At 55.4% G+C, this 25,090-nt stretch overlaps 1 protein-coding gene across 4 annotated transcripts in view; it reads left to right on the forward strand.

Annotated features, from left to right (window-relative positions):
• BCL11B (BCL11 transcription factor B) overlaps positions 1-25,090 on the forward strand; it is a 92,541-nt gene that overhangs the window by 46,734 nt on the left and 20,717 nt on the right. The gene's annotated exons all lie outside the window — the stretch shown is intronic.

The following is a 25,090-nucleotide window of genomic DNA, read 5'->3' on the forward strand; positions in this document are numbered from 1 at the left end:
CGGGATCCAAAGGCGCTGGGTCTCCAGGGACCAGACAGAGCTCAGTGCTGCCTAGTGGGGGAGGGGGGCGAGACTGAGGCAGGGGCACCTACCGGCATGACTGTCCTCGGATAAAAGGGGTCCCAGCAGCGTCCCGGAGAGGAGACCACTGCAGCCACGCCAGATCCCATTTCACTCTGGGCCGGCCCTTCGGACGTTCTGAAGGCAGAGCTAAATCAAAGAATTCTGTTCAAATCCGTACAAGATGTTGCTGTTTCCCTGCTCTGACAGGAGAGGCATTTGGAAGTGCAGTTTCTTTCTTTCTTTCTCTTTCTTTCTTTCTTTCTTTCTTCCTCTTTTCTTTCTTTCTTCTTTTTTTTTTATAGCTGTCTTAAAAAGGAGTTTGGCTGTTTAGCACAGCTGGTGCTCATTACATTATGCACTGGCAATAAAATAGCATGTGTAATTAATTTTTAATGCGGCACTGGATGCAGCGCCTTAAAGCAGTCAGTGGATGTGAGGAGCCAGCGCTGGCCACCGACATCAGACATCTCAGAGCACGTGGCCGAGGAGGCTGGGGCCCTCCACGTGGAGTGGAGTAGTCCAGACGTGGGTTCGCCTCAGCGGACCTGAGGCTTGACTTCCTGGCTGCTGACCTAGGACCAGGGGTCGCAAGAGATCACCCCGTCGAACGCCTTCCTCATCTGGGTGGGTCACCGGGGCACAGGCTGCGTGTGACACGAGCTCTGGGTCCTTGATGCTCTGCCCGCTAGGCCCTGTTACCTCCTTGAGTTCAGACTGCAAACCGGGGAGGGGGTCACCGTCCAGCTGAAGCCGCGTGAAACGGACGATGTGACTCGGCGGCAGAGTTTTTGCTCCGAGGAGCCCTGAACGTTCAGCTTCTTGGGCCCTCAGTGTTGCCATCTGCGGTTGGGACACGCCTCCGTGTGCCCCAGGCTTGAGACGTTCTGTGGTTGTGCTCTGATCCCTGGCTTCTGCACCCCTTCTCGGGGCTCTGTGGTGCCGATTTGTGCTTGAAACGAAATGTCACTGCGGATGCGTACTGTGCGGAGAGCCGTGGGCCCTGTGGGACCGTGCTCCGTCCTTGTTCTCAAGGTGCCTGGGTGGGAATATGTGACCCTGGGCTGGGTCTCAGTTTCCTTCCCTGTGAAATGGAGCCACTGGAAGTACCTGCTCATCATCCGGAGGCTCCGCCGCGTGGCCACTGCGATGGGGTGGCCACGGCTGAGCACCAGTGTGTGCAGAAGCGGAGGCAAGGGGAGAGGGGAGGGACAAGAAGGAGGCCGCCGGGCTGTCGAGAACCCTCGGGTGCCCCGTGCCCGATGCCCACATGGCTGCCATTTCTTTGCAAGTGTGCTTGCTGCCTGGGAGATTACCGTTGGCCCTGCTCCTGTGACTTGCCAGTGTTTCCCACCGGTCACTTGGCAAGCTTTGCTCAGGCCACCCCATCCTCCTAACGCCCCTAAGAAGAGGCAGCCCCCCTCTCCTTTTGCTCATGAGGACCGTGGGGCCCCCAGCTTGTAGCTCTCCCCTCCTGTTTCCCGTTGGGGCGCACAGTGGCTCAAACGGGCAGCGGGAATGCAGCTCGAGGTGGGAGAGCAGACCACATTTGGACATGGGCCTGGGAGCGTCCCCAAGGTCTCCCTTCATTCGCCGGCCGTGCTGCTGCCTGATCGGGGGCAGGGCGTGGGGGTCCGGGAATGAGCGCAGTTGGGGGTCTTGCCACGGTGGTCGGGGTGCACAATGAACGTGAACCACGTGCTCTGGGATACCCTTTCTCTGCTGGAGAAAATTGAAAGGACCAGGCTTACAGGAGCAGGGAGGTCCCAGCAGACCTTCTGGGATTTTCCTGATGGGGAAGGTGAGGCTGGAGGCCAGGCAGCTTCTTCCAGCGGGTGCCCAGTGACAAATGTGGATGTGGGTGTCAGCTGGGAGGGGTCCTGCTGACCCAGAGAGCCCCCTCCAGCTCTGGCTGCCCCCGAGAGGTCTGAGCTGTGAGTGACTGCTAGGGACACAGAGTAACCAACCCTCAGGCCACCAGAGGGAAGGTTGAAGCCTGGGGCATGGGTAAAATTTTTTCTTATGTCCTCGCCCTCAAATTGGGTTTCTGGGGTCTGGCTGGGGGTCTGGGAGCTGGCAGGTGGCCTCATTGAAGCCTCTATCGGGTCTGTGTGACTCCGCATCTCTGGGTTTCCGGTGCCCGGGTGGCCGTGCTCCTGTAGGTGCCCCGGAGATGCTGGTAGACGGCCGGGCCCCAGGAGGGGTCGTGTTCGTGTCTGTGAGAGAAAAGAGGAGACACAGAATGCTGTTAGTTACTGCCTCATTTTTGGTACACAGTCCCTTTAGAAGCAGTTTTTCTTCACCGGAGAGAAACAGACTTGTGTCGTCCTTAAAGCTCGAGGTGTTGTCTTTTTTTTTTTTTTTTTTTCTTGGTGGAGGGGAACAAACTGTGCTTGACTTTTTAAACCCGAGGGCCAGGCAAGGTGGAGGGGCTGTGTGCTGTACATATTTCACAATCAAACCCAAATAGGGTAAGCCGTGAAATATAGTTTATCCAAACATAATCAAGGCTGGCCGGTTTAATCCAAAAATCTGTGGGGAGAAACCCTTGGTGGGCAGGGGTCCCTCGGGGTGGGATTTCGCACACAGCCTGCCATCACACCTGAGGAGAAGTGCCACCTGCTCACCTCTTCAGGCCCCTTCTTGGGGGCGGGTGTGTGACCGTGGTGTATGGTCAGTGGGCATGGGAACGTCAGCCCTGGCAGGGTCTTTCTTACATTTGGCAGTGGGGCCACCCGGTTATGGTCGGGTTACCATTTCTGGGCCCTCACTGCGTGTCAGGCCCTCCGCAGGGCCTTCCTAGACATTTCAAGCTTCCCAGCACCTTCTTTCCCTACAGCCTATTCTGTAGTTTGCAGGTGAGGAGACAGGCCAGGGAGGTGGTAGAATGTGCCCGAAATTGCACAGCTGGTCGGCAGTGGACGTGGGATTTGAACCCAGGTCTCCTTGGGTCTAGGGGACACAGCCTGCTCCTGTCCTTGCTCTCTGGCTCCCAGACCACCCTCCTGCTGGCCTGCTACCTGGCAGGTGTGAGTGGGAGCCCCAGAGGGAGAGGCGTGAACTAATGAAATTATCCTGGAGTGCTGGAGGGCTGGCCGGAGCCCTGGATAATAAGAACGCCTGTACTTCAGGCCGAAGACTTCAGCCGAAGGGGTCAGAGGACTTGGGACTTCTTGGAAGAGGTTAACGCAGAAATGGAGTCACTACCTGCAGAGACAGGGACATTTGGAATCTTTTCGTAAATCCAGACATTTTTAATCCATGCCTTTGTTAATAGGAGGTGGGGAATGGCTGATGGGAGGGGCCCCGGATGCACACGTCGGCCCTGAGAGCTGTATTTAGCCCGTGCCTCCTGATGCACCCTTTCTGGGCTTGGCGTGTGCTTTGTTAACAAGTGCCTCATTTTAGTCTTCTTTTAGAAAGTTTATTTATTTTGAGAGAGAGGGAGAGAGAGAGAGAGCACGCGATCTTGAGCTGGGAAGGGACAGAGAGAAGTCCCCAAGCGGGTTCCGCACCATCAGCGCAGAGCCCGACGTGGGGCTCGAACTCATGAACCCTGAGATCATGACCTGAGCCGAAATCAAGCGTCGGACACTCAACCGACTGAGCCACCCAGGTGCCCCTCATTTTAGTCTCGATCTGATAGCAAAAGGAGCCACTGCTTGTGGGCCCACCGTGTGCCACGGGCTCTGTAAGTGTCATCTCCGCCGATGCTTTCTCACAAGGGTGTGAAGATATTTCTGCTGGATCTTTTTTTTTTTTTTTTTTTTTTTGTAATCTGTGGTAAAGCGTACACAAGTTATCCTTTTAGCCGTTTTTTAAGTGTATGGTTCTGCGACATGAAGTATATTCACATTGTTCTGCGTTCCAGTGCTACACCCCCGCCCCCGCCCAGCTCCAGAACGTCTGTTCTCCCAAACTAAACTCCGTCCCCATTGAAAGCTAAGTCCCCCACTTCTCCCGTCCCACATTCTACTTTCTGTCTCTATGAGTTTGACGTTTGTGAGTATCCCATGGAAGAGGAATCAGACAATGTTTCTCCTTCTATGACTGGTGTATTTCACTCAGCACGATGTTCTCAGGGTTCGTGCATGTTGTAGCACAGGTCAGAATTGCCTTCCTTTAAAAAAAAAAAAAAAGATATTTACTTTGAGAGAGAGCAAGCACGCGTGAGTGAGCAGGGGAGGGGCAGAGAGAGAGAGAGAGAGAGAGAGAGAGAGAGAGTCCCAAGCAGGCTCCGTACCATCAGTGCAGAGCCCGACACGGGGCTCGCGCTCACGAACCGTGAGATCATGACCTGAACCCACATCAAGAGTTGGACGCTTATGGGGCGCCTGGGTGGCTCGGTCGGTTGGGCATCCGACTTCGGCTCAGGTCATGATCTCACGGTCCGTGGGTTCAAGCCCCGCGTCAGGCTCTGTGCTGACCGCTCAGAGCCTGGAGCCTGTTTCAGACTCTGTGTCTCCCTCTCTCTCTGCCCCTCCCCTGTTCATGCTCTGTCTCCCTCTGTCTCAAAAATAAATAAACGTTAAAAAAAAAAAAAAAAAAAGAGTTGGACGCTTAACCGACTGAGCCACCCAGGCGCCCCAGAATTGCCGGACGAATGATAGTGCCTCGTGTGGCTACGCCGCGTTGTGTTTGTTCATTCATCCCTCGAGGGATGCTTGTTTCTGGCTGTCGCGAAGGGTGCTCCCGTGCACGGGGAAGAGGAGTTGCCGGACCACGTGGAAGAGGAGTTGCCGGACCACGTGGTCATTCTGTGCTCAGTTTTACTTACTGAGGAGCTGGTATTTCACGTTCCGCCTCAGCAGTGCTCCAGAGTCCTGGTTTCTACACTTCTTCACCTGATACCGCCCCCCCCCCCCCCCCGCCCCCGAGACTCGGGTGTGGACAACAACTGGCCCTAGTTACCTGGTAAAACGGGAGGGTCTGGGATGCGGCCAGCTCTTGCTGGGCTCAGACGTGGCGCCTGTGGCCGTCGTGCCGGGCCACGTCCCCCAGGATGTTTCCTTTGAGGGTCTCTCACCCTGGGGTGAGGGTCTCTTATTTTTCTTCTAAGTGCTTCTTCCCAGGGACGGCCTGTCTCCCAGGCTGCTGATTTTTAGCAGTCAGCTAAACATTTTGCTAGCTTGAGAGTTTGGGGAAGAAAATTCTGCAAGTGGACAGTTTTCACTTTCCTTTCTGCTGTGTCCTCAGGGTGTTGGTTTGGGTTCGGTGTAGCAGGAAGAGCCGTACACTTTAGAGTGGGGACACCTGGGAGCAAGGGAGAGCCCGCTGGTGTCCTGGGTCCCGCCCTGCCTCTCTGCGAGCCTCTCTGGGTCCCCATCTCTTGGGTATCATCATGCCAGCCTTGCTTCCCCCGCGGGGCTGGGAGGAATGGGAAGGGCGGCCCCCTGAGTTGCACTGTAGGACGTCTTCCTGGGTCTGCCTCTGTGATGGGGTGGCCTCGGGTCCTTTGTGCAAGGGGGCTGGGGGAAGTGATTCTGGGGCTCAGTGAGGATTATTATGTAAGGCTGTGGTTTCTGTTGCCCTGTATTAGTTCCTAGGGCTACGGTAGCTAATGACCACAGGCGAGGTGGCTTCCAACAACAGAAATTTGTCACCTCGCAGTTTTGCTGGCCACAAGTCCAAACTCAAGGTGTTGGAAGGTCTTTGCTCCCTCTGGAGGCTCCAGGAGAGGATCAGTTCCTGGTCTCCTCCAGCTTCTGTGGCTCCCGGCGTTCCTTGGCTGTGACCACATCCTGTAGCTCTGCTGCTGTGGTCATGGCCTCATCCTTGGGGCCTGTCTTCTCCTCTCCTGGACGATTAAAACTAAAAGAACAGTTGTCATTACACTTAGAGCTCACCCGGATAATCCAGGGCGATCTTATCTCAAATCTGGAACTTAATTACACCTGCAGTGATCCTTCTTCCCAGTGAGATCACGGTCACAGATTCCAGGGATTTGGTTATGGACATCTTGTTGGGGGGGGGGCACTCTTCAACCCACAACATACCCCTTGCTGGATTGGAAGCCCCTTCAGGGCAGGAACCCCATTTTGGTGTCCCTTGTGAACAACCAAGTTTCGGGACCGATTCAGGCATATGCGACAGAGATGTACTGGGTTGAGCCTGGAGCTGGTCTTCAGTGAGATAGCCACCTTGCCCCCAGGAATTTGGTGATTTTCAGATGCCGCCACCTTTGGGCAAAACTCAGACTTCCATGTTTTATAGAAGGTTGTGTACCCCTCCCCCCACTCCAAGTCCTGTCCCTGTGCCAGATCAGAACACAATTATTAACAAGGGGGGGGGGGTGGCTTTAAAAAAAAGTCTGCAGTGATTATTATGAGAAAAAATTAGCAGAGCTGAATAGGAACTAAAAATAGCTGGACACATACTTGCCTATAATCTATTTTTTTTTTTAAGAAAATATAATTATTTTTGTAAACTGGCTCTGAGAAGCCAGGAGTATTTTTAGTCTGCATCTTCTAAGACGTGCATCTTTTCAGGAAGAGCAGCTTGGAGCCCACTGGAGTGTGATGTCACCCAGCCAGGCTGCAGAGGCTTGCAGAGCAGGGGCGGGGGTGGGGTGTGCGTGTGGCGGGGGGAGTCAGAGGGTCAGGACCGAGTCCCGGCCCCGGTTTGCTGAGCGTGTGTTTGATGGGGAGATGGTCCACGAGCAGATGGACTGTGGCCTCCGTGGGTGCCGGTTGCCTGGGATGTCCCGTCCCAGCCCCACCGGGCCAGGGGCTGTTAGCATCAGGAGGATTGCAGCTGGCTCGCCACGGGGGCCGGGGTGGTCAGGGGTTCCTTGTGGGCAAGGCTGACCTGATCTGACGTCCTTGCTTGATCCGGGTCTGAGTGGGCCTGCAAGAAAATACCCAAGACTTGAGGGAAAACATTCCATGGCTTTTTTATTTGGAGCCAAACATTGCCTCATGTAATTTTCTCCCTGGTTTTTCCCATTGCCTCTGCCAGTGTCCTTGGGCCTGGCACAGACCCCGTAATAAAAGGCCCTGTGTGCTTGTGTGTTTATGTGTGAGTGTCTCTATGTGTGTGTGCGTCTACGTGTGTAGTGTGTGTGTATATGTGAGCGTGTGGGTGTGTGCACGTACGTTGGCGGGTATGTGAACGTGTGTGTATGCATGCACGTGTTCATACATGTGCACGTGTGAGCGCGCGTGTGGGTACGCGCATATACACACTCACGCGTATGTGTTTTCACGCGTACACGTGAGTGTAGACGAGCAGGTACGGTGTGTGTGTGCATGCATGTGTGTGGTGGCGCAGGGCACTTATCGGCACAGCAAGGGTCACCTCCCCTCCTCGCCCAATGCAGGGTGTTTATGATGGAAGCACTTGGATTATTTTCCTTCCTGAACTTTGTAATTCTCCCTGGATCGCGGAGTGCGATCGTGTTTCAGTACCGAGGCCTGCTGTGAGAGGCTTTGAGGGCGAATCTCTCTGGGGGTGAGTTTGTCTTCTCACTCCCTTCCAGGGGAGGCCGCATCCCCGAGCCTGCCCCAGCCTCAGACAGGACCCACTGTTCACAGTGCCAGAAGACGTGGCCATGCTGGTGTGACCCGCCCAGGAGGGCGTGCGTGAGGACCACGGGCTTTGGATCCAGATGGCGAGTTTGAAATCCCGGCTCTGACATGTACCAGCTCTTTGACCTTGGCGAGGGACCTAGCCTTTAGGACATCGGTTTCCTGGTCTGTGAAACGAGGTGGTGGCAGCTTGGTGGGACGGGTAGCAGCCGGCTAGCCATTTAGCGTGGGCTTCACCCTCAGCACCCCTCACCCGGCCTCTGCAAGGAAGGCACTGCCGCTCCCGTTTTACAGATGTGGAAACTGAGGCAGCCTGACTTCAGAACCCTTAACTGCACTATTAGACTTGAAAACCTCTCCCGGTTACCTTCTACCACCTTCAGCAGCGGCTGGTGTATAAAGGTGGCGAATGGCGGCAGGTATTACCTAACATTTTTACTGTCATTATAACTATAATTATTACTGTCACAGTCATCACCATCGCCATTTCCCTGGGTGGAAATATTCCAGCATCCACGTGGCTTTTCCCCTTGTGGCCGAGTCCCGCCTCCCGACATCTCTGGTTTCCCGGGAGGCCGTTTTCATCCCGTCCTACCCACGGCATGGGCATTCTTACCTTGCGTCCCTTGGCCCGTCCTCCTGTCATCCCCCCCCCCCCCCCCCCCCCCACTTTAGGGTCTGTGTGCATTTGAGTTTTCAGAAAGTCTTTCTCCTCTAATCGAGGTAATGAGCACAGTATTTCCAGAACCGCTGCACTAAAAGTCAAGTGCAAAGTGATGGTTTTCATTTGTTGTTCTCTCTCCTTCTCTCTCTCTTAATATGCATCTCTTTAAGGAGGGATTGGCTGAAAGCAAACAGCTAATAACCTATGGATTTATGGAGCCAGCGCGAGCCGGCTTAATAAGCTTTTATACCTGGAACCGGCGTTCTGTCCCTTTAAGTTGAAACTCCAACTTGCTTGGTATTTTACAGTGCCTGGTTTCATTTATGCTGGAGCCAGACTTACTATGTGAGAGCCGTCCGCATGCTGGAATTAGTCTTAAGCTTGCTTCTGTGGCGTTGCCAAATTCCATGTTTGTGTTTTATTTAGAATTCTTTTCACGGCCAGCCGATTCTGTTCCGGCACACACAGGCGCTGTTGCGCCCCATGGAGAAAATAAGCAAGCTTGCGTTTTCTTTGGCAGAGGCCGCGGCCACAATAGACTGCGGTCTCCGAAACATTTTTTAAAAGCTATTTTAACCCATAACAGATGCATAAAGTCGGCACAGGCATGCCAGTTTTCTTAGTTTTAATTAAAAAATAATTACAGTCTAATGGGATGTTAGTGACACATTTGGATGAATGGTGGGTGACATTATCTGCAACTTAGAAACGAGTGCCTCTCCCTTGGCCGGAGCAGAGGTGGGGAGGAGTTGGGGAGGGGATCTGGATATCTGTTCTTCATTGCAGGATGGGGGTTGGGGCACTGGGTGCCGTCCTGGGCACCGTGGGGTCCGGTGGAAACCTCCGTGAGCGGTGTGCCGCACGCACTCAGAAGGGACATCCTGCCGTGGCCGGCCGGGTGACAGAGCTCCCGGGACGCGGCGACGAGCGTCCCAGGAACAGTGGTATTTTGGTGCAGCCTCCGTCCTGGCATGCTCGATGGGGAAATTCTCACCTGCGGGGCTCCTCAGCAGGCGACAGTGGTACCTGGGCGCTGTGGCCTCAGACCAGCTTCTCGGCTCCCGTGATCCCCCTTCCCCCTCAGGAATGACCCATCAGCTCTGGGACCTGCTGGGGGCCGTGTAAAGTAAGAAGATGCGTCTGAAAGGTACAGAGGCAGAAAGACTGTCTTGCCCGGTACTGCTGTTTCAAGAAGTCTGCCCCCCAGATGCTCATCCTGGGTTCCGTTTTTATGCAAAACTTGACTCTCCTCGGAATCCGGAGTAGAATGTGGGCTGGGACATCCCCGGGAGGCAGGGTCTCTGTGGAGACTCGGGGCGGGGATGTGGACGGAAGCATGCGGACTTGGCCAGGAGGAAGGGATCGATGAAGGGATGGGCGTTTCTGGGGCTTCTGTGATGTCTCATTACTCCCACTAACTAGGCAGCCCCCACTAGGGGGTGGCGACAGGTTGTTCTGACCCCCGAGCCTTGGTTTTGTTGGCCCGTACCCAGCGTGAGGAGCACGCCCTGAGCAGAGGGAGGAGTCCATGTCCTCGGGCTTAGTCTCCCCGGAGCCAGCTCTGCTGGGAGGAGGACCCCGTAGGGTCGGAATGATGGGGGCGTACCTCTCTAATAGGCGCTGGGAGCTGTGTTATCCAGAGCCTTCCAGATCAAGAGGAAGATGCCTGGCCTAGCTGTGCCCTCGCACCCTTCATGCTGTTGGACAGCCTCATGTCCGACTCATGCAGCACGCCCTGTCCGGGCCCCTGTGCAGCATTACCGGATGCCCTTCGAGCGGGCACCCCCGCGGAGTGCCCCCAGAGACAGGCAGGTACTGGCTCCAGGCCACCACATTGAGTTAGGGCCTGCCTGGCTGGCCTCAGACCTCTGGGCAGGCCCACGGGGGACCACCCCATGGCTCACAGTGGGTTCTGAGAGACAAGGGACAGGCTGGAGACCTTTATTTTTACTTCGGGGGTGTTGCAACTTACTGTCGGTGGAGTAAAACGAGCGCTTCTTAGACAATGTTTCCCTGAGTCCAAATTCCTCAGAAGTGAAAATTAAGTTCCTCTATTAAAAACATGAGTCATACCAGCCCAGATGAGAGCCATCGTGGCGTTCCTCGAATTTTTGGAAGGGAAACATCGCATTCATGTTAATCCTTTTCAATTATACCTCGTTGCTGACAATCCACTGGGTGTTTCACATCGCGGACCTCTGCGCTCTGATCGCTGTGGAGGCTTGCACGCAGCACCCGAGAGAGAGAGAGAGAGAGAGAGAGAGAGAGCACGAGCACATGGCGCCTCTGTTTCCCTTTATGTGGGCACACCTAGGTCCGGGAGCCTTGCTGCCTAGCGCCCCAGGGCTTCCTTCGTTCCCTCTGCAAGGAGGGAATCTTGGGTCTTGGGTATCTAATTGCTGCAAATGATTAATGTCCACTTGCAAAGATTCCATGTCTGTCTGCCCACGTGAACTGGAAGCAGATGGGAGTGGGGTGGAGTGGGTTCCCTGCTCCATGCCTGGTCCTGGCACAGAATCCCGGGGTCTCCTCTTCCTGGTGGGTTTCCTGCCCGGGTGAGGGTGCAGACAGGCTGGGTTTTTTGTTCCTTCAAAGAAACTGGTCTGTAGATTTGGTGTTATTGTATCCTTCCCAGAATGCCTCCAATAACCAAGTCGGGGACCAAGATAGGGAGGTGTCACTGGCGGGGCAGGGACAGACCCAGAGACTTCTTGCTTTGGGGGAAAGCAGCCAGAGATGCCGGGGAGGTGGGAGAGGGTGGTGAGGCTGGGGTTAGCTTCCCTTGGCTGTCACCTCTCACCTTGACCATCATGACCCACCAGGCCTGGGCCACAGGTGGGCTGACCTTCGGCCCCAGATGCAGCTTGCAGGGGGCAGGGGGGGAGGGAGTGCCTCTGGGAAACTGCAGTTTTGCGTATGTGAGAAATCTGAGACTTGCAGTTCAGCAAGACACAGCTGTCAGACCAACCCGGATGGAGTTCTGTCTCTCCTGCTTGGGGTGTGCCGCTTGAGTTTTGGAAATTGGACCTTTTTGGGGACAGGGTCCATTTTGCTTCTGCTTCTCTTTATTCAGCAAGATGCTGCACCCTGCCTGCGGCTCAGGTGAGTCCTCTGGTAGGAGGAGCAGTGTTGAGGGATGCATCTGTGGAGGACGGAAGATGAGCGGGGCACGGCAGGACAGTGGAAGTCATTGACCCGAAGGGGACAGGCTCTTGGATTTGGAATCGGATACAAAGTGTGGTTTCTGAGTTGGGAACCATCACGTTTTTTTTTTTTTTTTTTTTAAATGTTTATTTATTTTTGAGAGAGAGAGAGAGAGAGAAAGAGAGACAGAGCACGAGCGGGGGAGGAGCAGAGAGAGAGGGAGACACAGAATCCGAAACAGGCTCCAGGCTCCGAGCTGTCAGCACAGAGCCCGACGCGGGGCTCGAACCCACAAACCACGAGATCATGACCTGAGCCGAAGCCGGATGCTCAACCGACTGAGCCACCCAGGTGCCCCTGGAACCATCACGTTTTGGGGGGGTGATGTGTGTGGGAGATTGGAGGGGGCTGGACGTCAAGTTCATTTACTCCTGTTCAGCCGAAGTTTCCTCTTTTTATAAGAACAAGCCCCTGTAGCCGATGAGAAGGTCAGGCCGGAAAGCAGACTGTGTTACTCATTACGTCTCTCAGAAAGTAGACAAGGACTTAGAATGTTGGCACCAGCAGTGGGGGCTCCAGAGAGCAGGGAAGAGCATGATGAGAGCCCCTGGACGGGAGGTGGGCCAGCGTGTCAGCTGTGGGACCTCTCCGTTGGCACATTCATTAACCTTAAGGAGGTCAGGGGAGTAAGAGTGATGGCCACATGTGTCCGGAAGTGTGTGTGTGTGTGTGTGTGTGTGTGTGTGTGTGTACATGTGCACATATGGGTGTATGTGCATATGTGTGCGAACGTCTGGGACCAGGCTCCTGGCCAGCTGCTCTGTGGTGCTTTGTAAAGGGCCAGGGAGCAGACCAGGAGGCAGTGAGGTGCCCAAGTGCCACCACGGGCTCTCCTGAGGATCCCGGGATCCTTACCCCTTTGGGTGCCCACAGACTGCCCTGAGGTTGCTTTCAGAGGCAGAGTCTGGTGGGCAGAGAGCCCTGCCGGGGACCCACCAGGCCTGAGATTGCTCTGGCTCTGCCCTTTCCTCACTGGGTGACCTTGGCCCTTCATCTCCATCTTGGAGCCGGGGTTCCTCGCTCACTGAAGGGAGACGGTGCAGGGTGTGTGCCCAGTGCTAAATACAGGGCCTGGCATGGAGAAGGCCCCAGCGAGGGGAGCGATTACTGATCTCATGATGACAGTTGTCACCGTAGGTAGAGGACAAGGAATCTTCTCCACGGTGACCCAGCAGTCTGCAGTGCTGCTTACAGCCGAGCTGAGCCGGTGCTGGCGAGGGCTGGGCTCCCTCCCACATCAGGGACCTCCCACATCCTAGGTGTGGAGCCCCCAGGTTTGGGAGTGTCCAAGTCCCCTCTCCTGGACCAGTGTGAGCTGTTCTGTGGGGGCAGCAGTAAGTGCCTGGATTCAGTTTTGGGGGCATTCTTGTCCCTAGTGGGGAGCCCTGCCCTCAGTCTCTCTGCTTGGGCCACCTGGAGTCCCCTGCCAGGTACCGGCTTCCCAGTTTGCTGGCCTGTGTCTGTTTCTTTCCTTGAATGGCCACCCACACCTTACCGTGGACTCAGACCTCAAGCTGTCCGCTTCTTGGTGTTCGGGTATGAGCCGCTGGGGCTCCTTAGGGGCCTGTTCCAGGCCTCGAACAAAGGGGCTGGAGCCAGGGAGCTGGCTAGCTGAGTAGAGAGCTCTATTCTCAGTAACTTCTCCCTGGAGAGAGCCTTCTTAGTAAACACCTCTGCAGTCAAGGTGGACTGGAAAACTGTGCCCTTGCATTTACTGTGGCTGATAAAGCCCAGAGATGTATGGAAATTCTAGGCAACTCTTCCTCCCTTTCCCTGGTTTCAGCCATTCTTTTGGACTAACTCTCCCAGCTTTCCTCTTTTCTGCAATCTTTGTTGTGTCTGTTTTTGTTTGTTTCCCAGAAGAAAGGGGATGCTGTGGTCCGGAGATGTGTTAGGGTCCTGTGTGGATACAGCAGGCACACCTCCAGTGCTGCCCCCTATACCTGTGGCAGACATCACTAGTTGATCACAGCACCTCTTCCCTCTGGTGGCGGGGTGGGGGTGGGGGGGGCTGGACGCCTCAAGCGGACGGGTGAGGCAGCCACTACTCATCGATCACACCGGCCCAGAAGTTGAAATCTCATTTCCATCCTGGTATGCCTTTGAGGAAAAGTCGACGTGCAGACTTAGGCAGAGGGCATGGTCGACCTGGCCAGTTCAACCCTGGGCTGCGGTGTCTGAGGTCCTGCCTGGGCCTTCCTCTGATCTAGCTTCCGGGAGCAGTGGGTCCTGCCGGCCTGAGGCCCAGGCTGCCCCCCACAAGGCCCGGCCAGGCTCCCCAGGGGTGTGTGTGCCAGCGGCACCTTGTTGACATCACTGTGAGCCCTGACGGGTGAGCTTCTCGTTCCCTCTTGTCCCAGTGCCACGGGGTTTCCGTGGCTGTTCTCCGCTCCCAGCCGGGAGCCCTTGCACTGACCTTGTCCTGGCCTGGGACTTGGCTTGTTCTGTCACATGGCCTCTGTGGTCTCCGTGGATTTCCACCCCAGGGCCGTGGCCTGCTCTCCCGTCGCTTGAGAATTCCCTGCTGATGTCAGTGAGGCTGTGTGTTTTGAACAACAAGCAGCAGAGTTTTGGGGTCTAGTGTGCACGTGAGCTGAGAGAGGTGGGATGGCAGCTGCATCTTACAGATGAGGAAACTGAGGCTCAGAGAGTCAAGGCTCCCCTTGGAACTGCATGGCTGGGAAATGGCAGCAGAGGACTCCGTGCTGGTCGCGAGGTCCCGGCCCTTCTGTCCTTCTCGTGAGGCACGGTTTGAGTGCAGAGCCTATCCTGTGCAGCTGTCTGAGTCTCGTCCGCTGTCACTGTGCTGTGCCCGGGACACGTTCTGGCTCCCCTGTGGAGCTGCCCCCACCCTCTCTCCGCCTGGGCGTCCTTGTTCCTGTCCATGCTGGACTTGCCAGCTGCAGTGTTTGTGCCTGTGTGTGTGTGTGTGTGTGTGTGTGCATACGCGCGCATACCTCCCCTCTAGACCGGACCTTGGCTGAGGCAGGGACGGTGTCTTTCGACCTGTGTATCTCTGACACGAGCGTCGTGGATGGGTATCAGACTGATTCTTCCAGCAAACACGCCTCCGTGCTACCCCACTGTACCTTGGGCCAGGAACGTGTCAAAATGGGGCCCGGCCAAATTCTGGAAAGGGGCTTTGCCCCCCAGCCTCCCTGGACAGGGTGGAGGCAGCTGCATGTGTCGCCTCCCAGGCGAGCGTTATAACCAGAATCGTGAAGTCTGGAGCCACAGGGAACCTGAAAACCTTCTTTCCTCTTGTTAAAGGCCACCCCGTACTTGGTCTTGCTTTGGTTGGTTCCCCGTCTGGGCCGTGAAGGAATGGCTCTTTTAGGACTTCAGCGCTTCTGGAGACCTCGAGAAAGCTAGGTGTAAATATTAGAGCCTGCCAACAGCCAGTGGCAGCAAGTTCCTAATAAACAGACTCCCGAGTAAATAACATGGTGATTATCAGGCCAGCAGCCCCAGAGACGCTGGGCTCTGTGGGGGCTGGTCCCCGCCCGCACCTGGGATCCAGGGCTCAGGGCCTGTGGCTGACACCCCAGCTGTCAGCCTGGCTTTGCCGGAGAGGGAAGGGATGGGGCACCTGGGCGAGCTCAAGTTCAAACTGTGTGGCCCAGAAGGACGAGGGCTGAGGTCCTTCGGCTCTGGCTTTGAAGGGCTCAGAGTCCCCCACGGGAGCGTGAACTCCCTCTGGCTGCGTTCACGGCCTCCAGGGCCCGCTGGACTCCTCTCCCAGTGCTGCCTGCTGTGCTCAACCATGCTAGCCAGGCCTCTGTCGTAGCTTCCATTTGTTATAAGACGCCCACTCTGTGCCAGGCCTGGTACACCTGTTATCTCATGTCCTCCTGAGGCTGCTACTGTGATATTGGTATGAGGAGGCGGGGTCGTGGGGCCTCTGTGACTCGCCCGGAATCACCCATTAACACATGGCGCGTTTCCAGCTGGAGCTGTGGGACCCTGCTCGGCCAGAACCTCAGTGCTCAGGGCAGGTTACTGTCACGTGTCTGAGCCTGGCCTCATGGGCTTCTCGCTCTCTCAATGGGCCCTGGGTACCTCTGCCCTCCAGCCTGGCCAGACTCTGTCCAGGGAGTCCCTGGGTCTCCAGGCAGCCGGGACCCTACTCGGCGAAAAGCTCCCCCAGGCAGCGCTCAATACACGCCTGTGGGCCCAGCTGGTCAGGTTGTATCCTCCTTGTGCGGGACAGCAGGGCTCCCAGGGCACAGGGTGTGCTTCGCGTGTCTGCCTCTGGGTCTCAGCACTCAGTGCAGGACTTGGCACCCAGGAGGGTCTGCATGAATGAAGGGTGTGTTTGGAGCCTTCTTGCTACCAGGAGTGGGTGGGGGACTGGAAGTGACTGGAGTGAGTGCCTGAAGCTTGCTCAGTTGCATCATATGCAAGAATTCGAGTCCAGAGGACTTGGCTGGAGGGGGCTTAGGTAGGAAGGGAAGGAGTGGGGGGTCTAACCCAGGTGAGGTCTGAGAGTGGCGTCTGCAAAGGCTTATGGTGATGCAGAGGGACCCCTGAGCTGGAGTGCCATCCTGTTCCCATGCCCTCTTTTGTTATTCATGCCGTAGCTGCTTCCATAATAAAGGGATGTGAAATCTCTTACTTTAAGTAAACCAGTGGCAGGAGCCTTCAAACAGCCATGAAAGGATGGGAGTCATACAAGCAAGGAAGGGACTGGAGAGCTCGTCCGGGAACCTGTATTTCAGTGGAGCACAGAATTTGGCTCTGAGCCTCCTGGCAGCCTGGCCACAGGGGAACCCTGGTGAATTCTGCTTTGCTTAGGAAAGAAAAATGGTTCAGGATAGAGAGATTTTTGCATCAACCTCAATCCTGGGAGACTTCCTCCCATGGTTTGTTAGCTCAGGTAAGGCCTTTATCTAACATGAAAGTCCAGATAGTAAATATTTTAGGCTCTCCGGGCCAGTGACCTCTCTTGTAGCTAATCAGCTCGGCCATCGCAGAACGAGAGTATTCATGCACAGTGTGTATGTACCCACTTGGGTACGACTGTTGTTTCAATAAAACTTTATTTACAAAAGCATGTGGCCAGTCCATGGCCTGTAGTTTGTGGATCTCCAAGATAAGGAGTAATAAACGTGATGCCGAGGGATCGTTCTAACATTAGCACACACAAAAAGCAGGCATCTTCTCATTGACCTTGGAGGCAGTTGAGACAAAACCTAAGTAGAGAGTCTGATCCGTCTTCCATCAGACCTCCTCTGTCCAGACCATCTCCCAGACCTCATTCTGCCCCTGGAGAGAGAGAGAATTACATGCATATCCGGTCGGGGGCCACTGGCCCGGGCGTTGGCCTCCCAAAGCCTCAGCCTGCAGGTGGAAGGCAGCCCTGTGGGCTCCCCTCCTGTGGGACCAGGCTGTCCCTGTGGGGTTGATCTTCCTTCAACAACTTGTTTCTGCAAAACAGATACGTGAAGGAAGACCAGCAGTTGTTGGAGGCAAAATAGGAAATTTCTGTGAATTCCACATATTACCACATACTTTTTTTTTTTTTAATGTTTTTATTTACCTTTGAGAGAGAGAGAGAGAACCAGAGTGCGAGCATGGGAGAGCAGAGAGGGGGGAGACACAGAATCCGAAGCAGGCCCCAGGCTCCGAGCTGTCAGCACAGAGCCCAGTGTGGGGCTCGGACTCGTGAACCTCGAGATCATGACCTGAGCCAAAGTTGGACGTTAACCGACTGAGCCACCCAGGCAGCCCCTTTACCACGTCGTTTCAGTTTGGTTGTTTACTCACTCCTGACCCCTGTTCCACAGAGGCTGTGAGGACTGCATAGACGTACGTTTTGCCTCTTTTTCTTCCTCTGCAAAATGGAGGTTCACAAAGCACCAGGACAGGACAGGCACACAGGAGGTGCAAGGAATTAATTTTCTTCTTTCCTTCAGTGCTAGAGTGGCCAATGCCTTGTAGTATGGTTGCATTTAACTAACAACTGTCAGAAGTGGGTGATGCAGCCTTTGGGACGATCCTTGAATTTTTCCAAAACCGTAGAAAACCCGAATGAGGGCACCAGAGTAGACAGGAACTCTCTGGGGGCCCAGCTGGCTCTGGCATCCTGGGTGGGGAGAACCTCTGGCCACCGGGTAGAAGCACTGTGTGTCGCTGGCAACTCCGGAATTCTCTCTCAGCTGCCCAGATGGTCTTACTTTCACGGACCTGCATTATTCTAATTCTCCCTTCCCGCTGCTTCGAAAGATCGCGTTTCCATTAAGTAATGATCATTGCATCCTCCCTTTAAAAGCAATATCACTGGAGGCACATCTTCTGAACACCTGCCCGCAGGTGATCCGAGACTCTGCCCACCTGGTCCCAGGTACCTGTCGGTGAGGCAGTGGCAGTAACGGTCTTGTTGCACCAAGTGGGCTTAATTTAGGTTCTAAGCCAAGCGACTGTGTTTTACTTTGCCCTTGCGGCCCTGTTTTGGATACATTCATAAATTTCTTTAACATTTTGAACAGTTTTAAAAATGTTTATTTACTTACTTTGAGAGAGAGTGCGTGTGTGTGAGCAAGGGAGGGGCAGAGAGAGAGGGAGAGAGAGCATCCAGAGCGGGCTCTGTGCTACCAGCACAGAGCCTGACTCGGGACTCCATCCCACGAACCATGAGATCACAACTTGAGATGAAATCAAGAGTCGGATGAGCCACCCAGGCGCCCCCTTGAACATTTTTGAACAGTGTCCTTCATGATGACCTTCAGGGACCCAAGGATGGAATTAGGACACTGGTGCTCAGTTTTGTCCGCTTGGGCTCAGGCTTGTGCTCTGCCTGAGAATGAGGCGCATTGCCCATGAAGAAGAAGGATTTAGAAGTCTTGTCGGCTCATGTCTGCTCCCAGCTCCCAGCTGCCCAGCACTGGCCTGGGCACGGAGGATGTGCTCAGTGCCCTCATGTGTTGGGAAGGCAGCTGAGGGGTCACTGAGTGCCCCACCCGCCTTCCTGGGCACTGTTGGGGGGAAATTCTAGGGCAGGGGAGCAAGCTTCTGAATCTGCCACATGCCTTGCTGTGCCGGCTGTCCCGTCCCCCACCCCGTGCCGCACCTGTGGTCACTGCAGACAGGAGATACTCGGGGCCGCTCAGGTACAGGCCAGCAGCTCACAGCTGCCTCAGCCTCTGTGCCGATGATGCCAGGGAGGGAGATGCCTTAGCTCCAGATGCCTGACAAGTGGCTGGCCCCCAGAGTCCACCAGGGGCCTCCCACACAGCTCAAGCATGGGTGCCGTCTGCAACAACTTCCTGGGACAGTGGCTGTCCCCCTTCAGCTGCACACCCCCTGTCATCATACCCGAGATGGCCTTTTCCATTCCAAGGCTAGGATGTGACTTGAGCAGGGTCCCAGAGGGTCCGTGCTCTGTGGGCTGGGGCCGGGGCAGTGGGAGAGGTTGGGGTTGTCCTCGAGAGGTAGAGAGGGCCACTTCCTCCGGTGCTGGGCTGCAGTGATGCTTTTAGGGGTGTGTGTGGGGGGAGGTCCCTTCATAACGTGCCCCTATCCCCCACCTGAGACAGCCTGCTGCAGAAGGTGCATATAATGGACCCGTTGGTGAAATGAAAGAGCAGAGAATGAATGAAAGAGTGAGCTCTTTGAAGGCGGTCGTCTTGTCAGGATCCCCACGGTGCCTGGCGCGTAGTAGGTGCTCAGGAAATGCTTGTTGAACAAACAAACCGAGGAGGAACCCATTTTGAACTTGCTTTTGAGAAATTAAGGCCACGGACACAGCACCGTGTGTTCTGTCCATCCCACATCCTGAGGATGTGTGCGCTGTTTCTGCTGAGGTGTAGACAGGATTTACAGGTGCGGACCCTCCATTTGGTGCCTGCCGTGGAGACCTGCTCTGCCCTGCCGAGGCCGCAGGGGACGAGAAGGGGGCCGGTGGGCAGCGGTCCTGCTCTCTGGTCCTCTCCAGTCTCTGAATCTCTCTGGGAATGGGCGATCTTTGAGATAGCACACGGAGGGGCCCCGCCTCATGCCTGGGCCCGCTGGGGCTTTCTTCTGTCAGAGCGGGGTGTGGCTAGTGAACAGCCGACGACGGGGGTGAAGGGGCCCCGTGGGATTCTCTGCAGACGCAGTTTCCAGTGGCTGCCCCTCCCCCAGAGCACGTGGGCCACGAGGCCAAGTTGTCTGGTCCAGCTCCCTGCCCCACCGGAGACCCAGGTCCGGGGAGGGGAAGGGTCTTGTTTGGGTCACTTAGCAGGGGTGGAACTGCATTAGACCCCAGGCTTGTTCCGCCTTGCTGCCCCACTGCCCCCGTGGTGAGCTGGCCTGAGCGAGGCTGGGGTCAGGGGTCACACTGCCCTGCACTCATGAGGGCTGTTGGATGTGGCCTCCAGTGGCCAAGAGGTGGCTTCTTCTGTCTGCCCAGGGCTTTGGAAGGATGCAGGCCCTGCCCTGGCCTTGGGGGGAGCCTTTGGGGGAGGCGCTCTTGCTTTCCCCTCGGCCCCGTGAGTCCTCCCTCCACCCCTTGAGCTGTCACGTGGTGCCGTGGTCTGAATATTTGTGTCCCCCTGCCTCCAGTTCATGTGTTTAATCCTAGCTCCCAAAGTGATGGTATTAGGGGGCAGAGGCTCGAGGACGCGATTAGGTCACGAGGATTAGTGCCCCCTTTGTAAGAGACCCCAGAGCGTCCCCGCACCCCCAGTCTCTTCAGCCACAGCAGGAAGGCTGCCGTCTGGGAACGAGGCAGGGGGCCCTCACCCGACCCCACATCTGCTGGTACCTTGATCTTGGACTCTCGGCCTGTGAAACCGTGACAAATAAAAGTTTGCTGTTTGCCAGCCGCCCGGTCTGTGGTGCCGTCAGGGAGCCCCAGTGGACTGAGACAGCTTCAGGACGGGGAGCCCCTGGGCTTTCCTTTTCATTCCAAGGCACAGTCGGCTGACCAGCCAAGTGCTCCCCGGCACCCTCTCTGACCAACGCCAGCAGACTTGGTGAGCTCCTCCTGGGCTCTACCCCATAGAAAGCTTTCACAAGAACAAACAAACGACCCCGGGTGTTCGCACAGAGGCCAGCGTGTCTGACTGGTGCTGTGGGTGCGTCCCACTGGGTGTCACCTGAAACCCCCGCCCCTGGAGGCACCAGGGTCCTGAGACAGGTGCGGTGCCCAGATGTGCCACATAAAGAGCCAGGGGACCTTCAAGGAAGGCGGGGAGCTCTGGAAGGGGGTCTGAGCCGGACGTGAAGGAGGCAGAAACATTCCCCAGTGGTACAGAGTGCGAGAGACCGTGTGAGGCAGAGGGACTGGACCGCCTGGGGTGTGAGGGAGCAGGAGACTCTTCGGGACTCAGGAGTAGCTGCAGTGGCTCGATGTGGGGTGCCCGTCAATGAGGACAGAGAGGGTAGAGAAGGCTGCTGGCAGCAGATGAGGATGTTTGGGGCCCCGGTGTGGGGGTCTGCTGTTTCCCCAGGAGGCAGTCCTTGGTAGGCCCCTGGGGGCCCCTGGCTGTGTGACCTTGGATAAGTCACCTCACCTTCCTGAGCCTTAGGTTCTCATTCGTAAACTGGAGGGACCCCGCCCCCACCCCACCCCCACAGTGAGATGATGATCGTGCTGATGAGAACGTAGATGGTTCCTGCTTCATCAGGCGGTTGAAGGTTTGAAGAAGGGTCTAGTGTGAGTGTGCCTAGTATTTGGGAAGGTTGCCCTGATACCGTGTGGCCCCTCAACTCCCCCAAACCCCTAGTATCTAAAGCATACATTTTGTGATAGTTTTTCTTCAAAAAAATTTTTTTTAATATTTATTTACTATTGAGAGACGGAGACAGAGCGTGAGTGGGGAAGGAGCAGAGAGAGAGGGAGACACAGAATCCGAAGGTGGCTCAGGCTCTGAGCTGCCAGCACAGAGCCCGACGCGGGGCTCGAACTCACACACCGCGAGAGCGTGACCTGAGCCGAAGTCGGACGCTTAACTGACTGAGCCACCCAGGCGCCCCAGTTTTGTGATAGCTTTGCAACTACTGATTGGCTTTAAGCACTTGATGGTCAATTTGTTTCTCAGACATTCTTTAATTTTTTTTTTTTCAACGTTTTTTATTTATTTTTGGGACAGAGAGAGACAGAGCATGAACGGGGGAGGGGCAGAGAGAGAGGGAGACACAGAATCGGAAACAGGCTCCAGGCTCCGAGCCATCAGCCCAGAGCCTGACGCGGGGCTCGAACTCACGGACCGCAAGATCGTGACCTGGCTGAAGTCGGACGCTTAACCGACTGCGCCACCCAGGCGCCCCTCTCAGACATTCTTTAAAGTGAGTCTTGTTTGGCTTCCAGGACTAGAAATCTCTGGCTCAAGTTGTTTTTTCCTTTGTAGAAATATTTGCATGGGCCACTGGCCACTTCCCTTGGGCAACTGGGTGCTCTGCGGTGTGGATCCTGCCCTTAGGAAACCACTGGGTGTCTGAAAGTTGGGGTGATGTGTGTCCACTCTCTGACTTGCCTGGACGCCGGGGCTCCTCCCCACCATGCTGGGCCTGGCTGTGCCAACTTCTCTGTGTCAGCGGAGTCTGGTCTGGGAGGAAAAAGGCTCCAAGGGCTGCCTGAGGCAGCTGGCCGAGGATCGGGAGGGAGGGGGTGCTTTGCATTTGGTTTGGGTCAGCAAATACTGACCAAAGCTTGCTCTCTGCCAGGCCTGGGGGAGGCCCTGTCCTTGAGTGCAACCATTGTGGTCTCCCAGTTTCCATTGTGGGTCGGTCCGGAAGTGTCCGTGCCAGCCTCCTGCCCTGTACGTGGGCAAGTGCATTTGTAGGGGAGCCCAGGGCCCTCCTTGGCCATGACCCTGTCTGGAGGAGCGGGCCACGTGGGGTGAAAACAGATGGCCTTCCACCCTAGTCAGGGTCCCATGCAAGGTGGCTTCCCTGGGCTGGGGCAGAGGGTCATCTCCCTTTCTGGGGAGCAGATGAAACGCCTGGACCCCAGAAATAGGCCTGTCATGGTTGAAGGGCTTCCAGATCAGGGATCCTGAGCAGAGCGTGCTGAGTAGACCCCTTGCCCGATGGCTGCTGTGCCTGGGCCTCAGTTGCCACCCGCGTCCCCCGCCTCCGGCTGTGGGCGCTGGCCTTTCACACTTGGCACCGGCTCAGCTCTGGGCTTTCTGAGCAGGGATGTCAGAGTTCCAAATGGGACTTCCGCGGGGCCCTCCCCTGCCCACCAGGGTGGAGCTGGCTCACCCCTCAAGTCTGACCGGGCCTGGCTTTGGGGGCCAGGGAAGTGGGCGGGCTCTCTCTCCCCTGTGACGTGGATCCCTGCCACAGCCCAGATTTCTAAACGCTCACGGGTGGGCCTAGTGGGGTTTCACTGCTCACCCGTGCTGTGTTAATAAGATGGTTTAAAAAAAAAGAAAAGAAAAGAAAAAAGACAAGAGCCCTGCCTGCGGTGGGATTTGGTGCCTTTAGAAGCAGAGGGACAGAGAAGTAAGGGGGAGCTCTTCCACAAGAAATAGACTCTCACATCTTGAGATTTGGGGAAACAGAACAGGCAAGGCTTTTTTTTTTTTTTTCTTCCTTCCTTCCCAGGCACTCCGTATTATTAAGACACTCTGTCTTATAAGGGATGCCGGATAATTAATCCTGTGGCGAGGCAATAGCAACAAACGTTAGAATATATTTAAATAATGAGGAAGCTCTTTAATGTGGACCTGTAGAATAATTGTGGGCCAGTGGCATGAAGGAGCGGGGATCCAGATTTATTGAAATGTACTCACCCCTTCAGAAGACGGGGGGTGTGTTCTTTTGTGTACATGCACACGCACACGCACGCATGCACACACACAGCGTTTAGCCAGAACCCTGCTAAGTCTTTTCCCTTTTCAGTCGAAAGGAATCAATTATGCCTTGTGGTCGCTTTCCAAAAACCACTTTTGATTGTGTGATTTTGTTTCAGTCGAGAGCTCCAATCAGCCCCTCAGAAACAAGCCGGGGAATAAACCCTCTCACCAAATATCTGGGCGTCCGTGCACATTCTCAGCAATTGAGAATATTGACAGCGATCAGAATTCCGTGGCTGTTGAAACCTCGCCTCTAATTGAACTGGGAAAGGTAAACCCAGATTCAGGGCTCTGCACGCTGTAATTGCAATAATTTAATTTAGCTATTTAACCTGTAATTCAGTGGTATTTATTAAGGAGCACGGGAGAAAATGAGGCCATTAGGAGCCAGAGATGAATACATTGAAATGAAAACGAACACTTCTAACTGCCAGTTGACCTTCGGTTTGTAGCAGTTTTTATTAGGCTGGTCACGGTAATTACCAGGACGTGAATCAGGGAGGAAAGTGAATAATTCCGTAATGAACATTTTTATTCATTATCTCGCATTTTCAGGAAGCGGAGAAGCACTGCGCAAAAGTATCGGCAACTCGCCTTTTCTGTTTGTTTTTTGAAAAATGATTGTTTGTGGACAATGGCCCCGTGCACGGTGTCATCCTGAGGAGGGAGTTGGCAGCCCGGGAGTCGGGAGAGAGGCGCACGGGTGTGTCGTCCGCGCTGGGCAAGCTCCTGGGCTGTGCCGGGGAGACTGCTGTCCAGACGCGGTGGGCATCCACCCGGCAGGGACCAGGAGAACCACATGCCTGCCGGGCCGGCCGGGGGCGCTTTTCCAAAATTAGTGATCAAATGGGAAGTTTTCTTGACGTGTGCTGACCCAGGCGTGGGGTCAGCCAGCTGTTCTTGCACCCTGTCAGGGTGAATGGTCTAGAGGTGCAGGGTTACGGGGGCCCCGGGGATAGCTGGGAACACGTAGTGAGATGCTTCATACCCCTGGACCTGCATATGGGGCGCCATCCTGAAGGTTCGCCAGGGATGTGCGGGAGAACGTGTACACGCACCTGCAGGCTCCTTGTAATGGTGGAAAGTTCTGGAAGCAAGTAGATCCCAGGAGGGAGGAGGATAGCTAGAAGGTGCAGTCTCCCGGTCGTATGGTGGGACACACAGAGCAACCAAAAATAATGACTTCACGGTGTCTCTAGCGATGTGGGAAAATGCTCCCAGTGTAACTCCAGGAGAGAAAAGCCCACACCAAAACTGTACGTGATATTTCTTTAAAACTCAGAAGACCCTGTCACGTTGATTTCCAAAGTTATGGTGACTTTTGCTGATTGGAAAGAGAAGTTTCTAGCCGGGCACCTGTGATTTCATTAGCTCCTCCTGGCACTTCCCAGAAAACCATCCAGCCCTTCGATGTGGCAGGGCTACATGAGCTGAAGACTGTGTCAGCCCAGCCTTGGGGACAGCTTCCCAAAGGGGCTCAGTACCCTTGCGCCATTGGGAGGCGCCTTCGGGAGGCGCCTTCTTTCATTGACATTATTTCCATTCTCTGCTTGTGGCTCCAAATCGGAAGTCAGGGCCTCCGTGGTGCCCAGGCCTTCCTCCTCTGGGGCTGGGGCGCATGCATCCGAAGTGGGACATCTGTTGAGTTGGTGGCCCTGGTCCCTGCATCTCCTCTTCTGCTGCTGCGCACCACATCTCTGGCTGTGGTCCTTTCCGTTCAGATAGACGTGTTAGACTCGCACTCTCTAAATGCAGCTAGAGGAGCAAGTGTAGTGTGTACGTGTGTGCGCATGTGTGCGTGTGTGCATGTATGCATGCATCTGTGTGTATGTGTGTGCACATGTGTATGTGTG

The sequence above is a fragment of the Panthera uncia genome (genome assembly GCF_023721935.1).
Source record: "Panthera uncia isolate 11264 chromosome B3 unlocalized genomic scaffold, Puncia_PCG_1.0 HiC_scaffold_1, whole genome shotgun sequence".
Taxonomy (NCBI): Eukaryota; Metazoa; Chordata; class Mammalia; order Carnivora; family Felidae; genus Panthera; species Panthera uncia.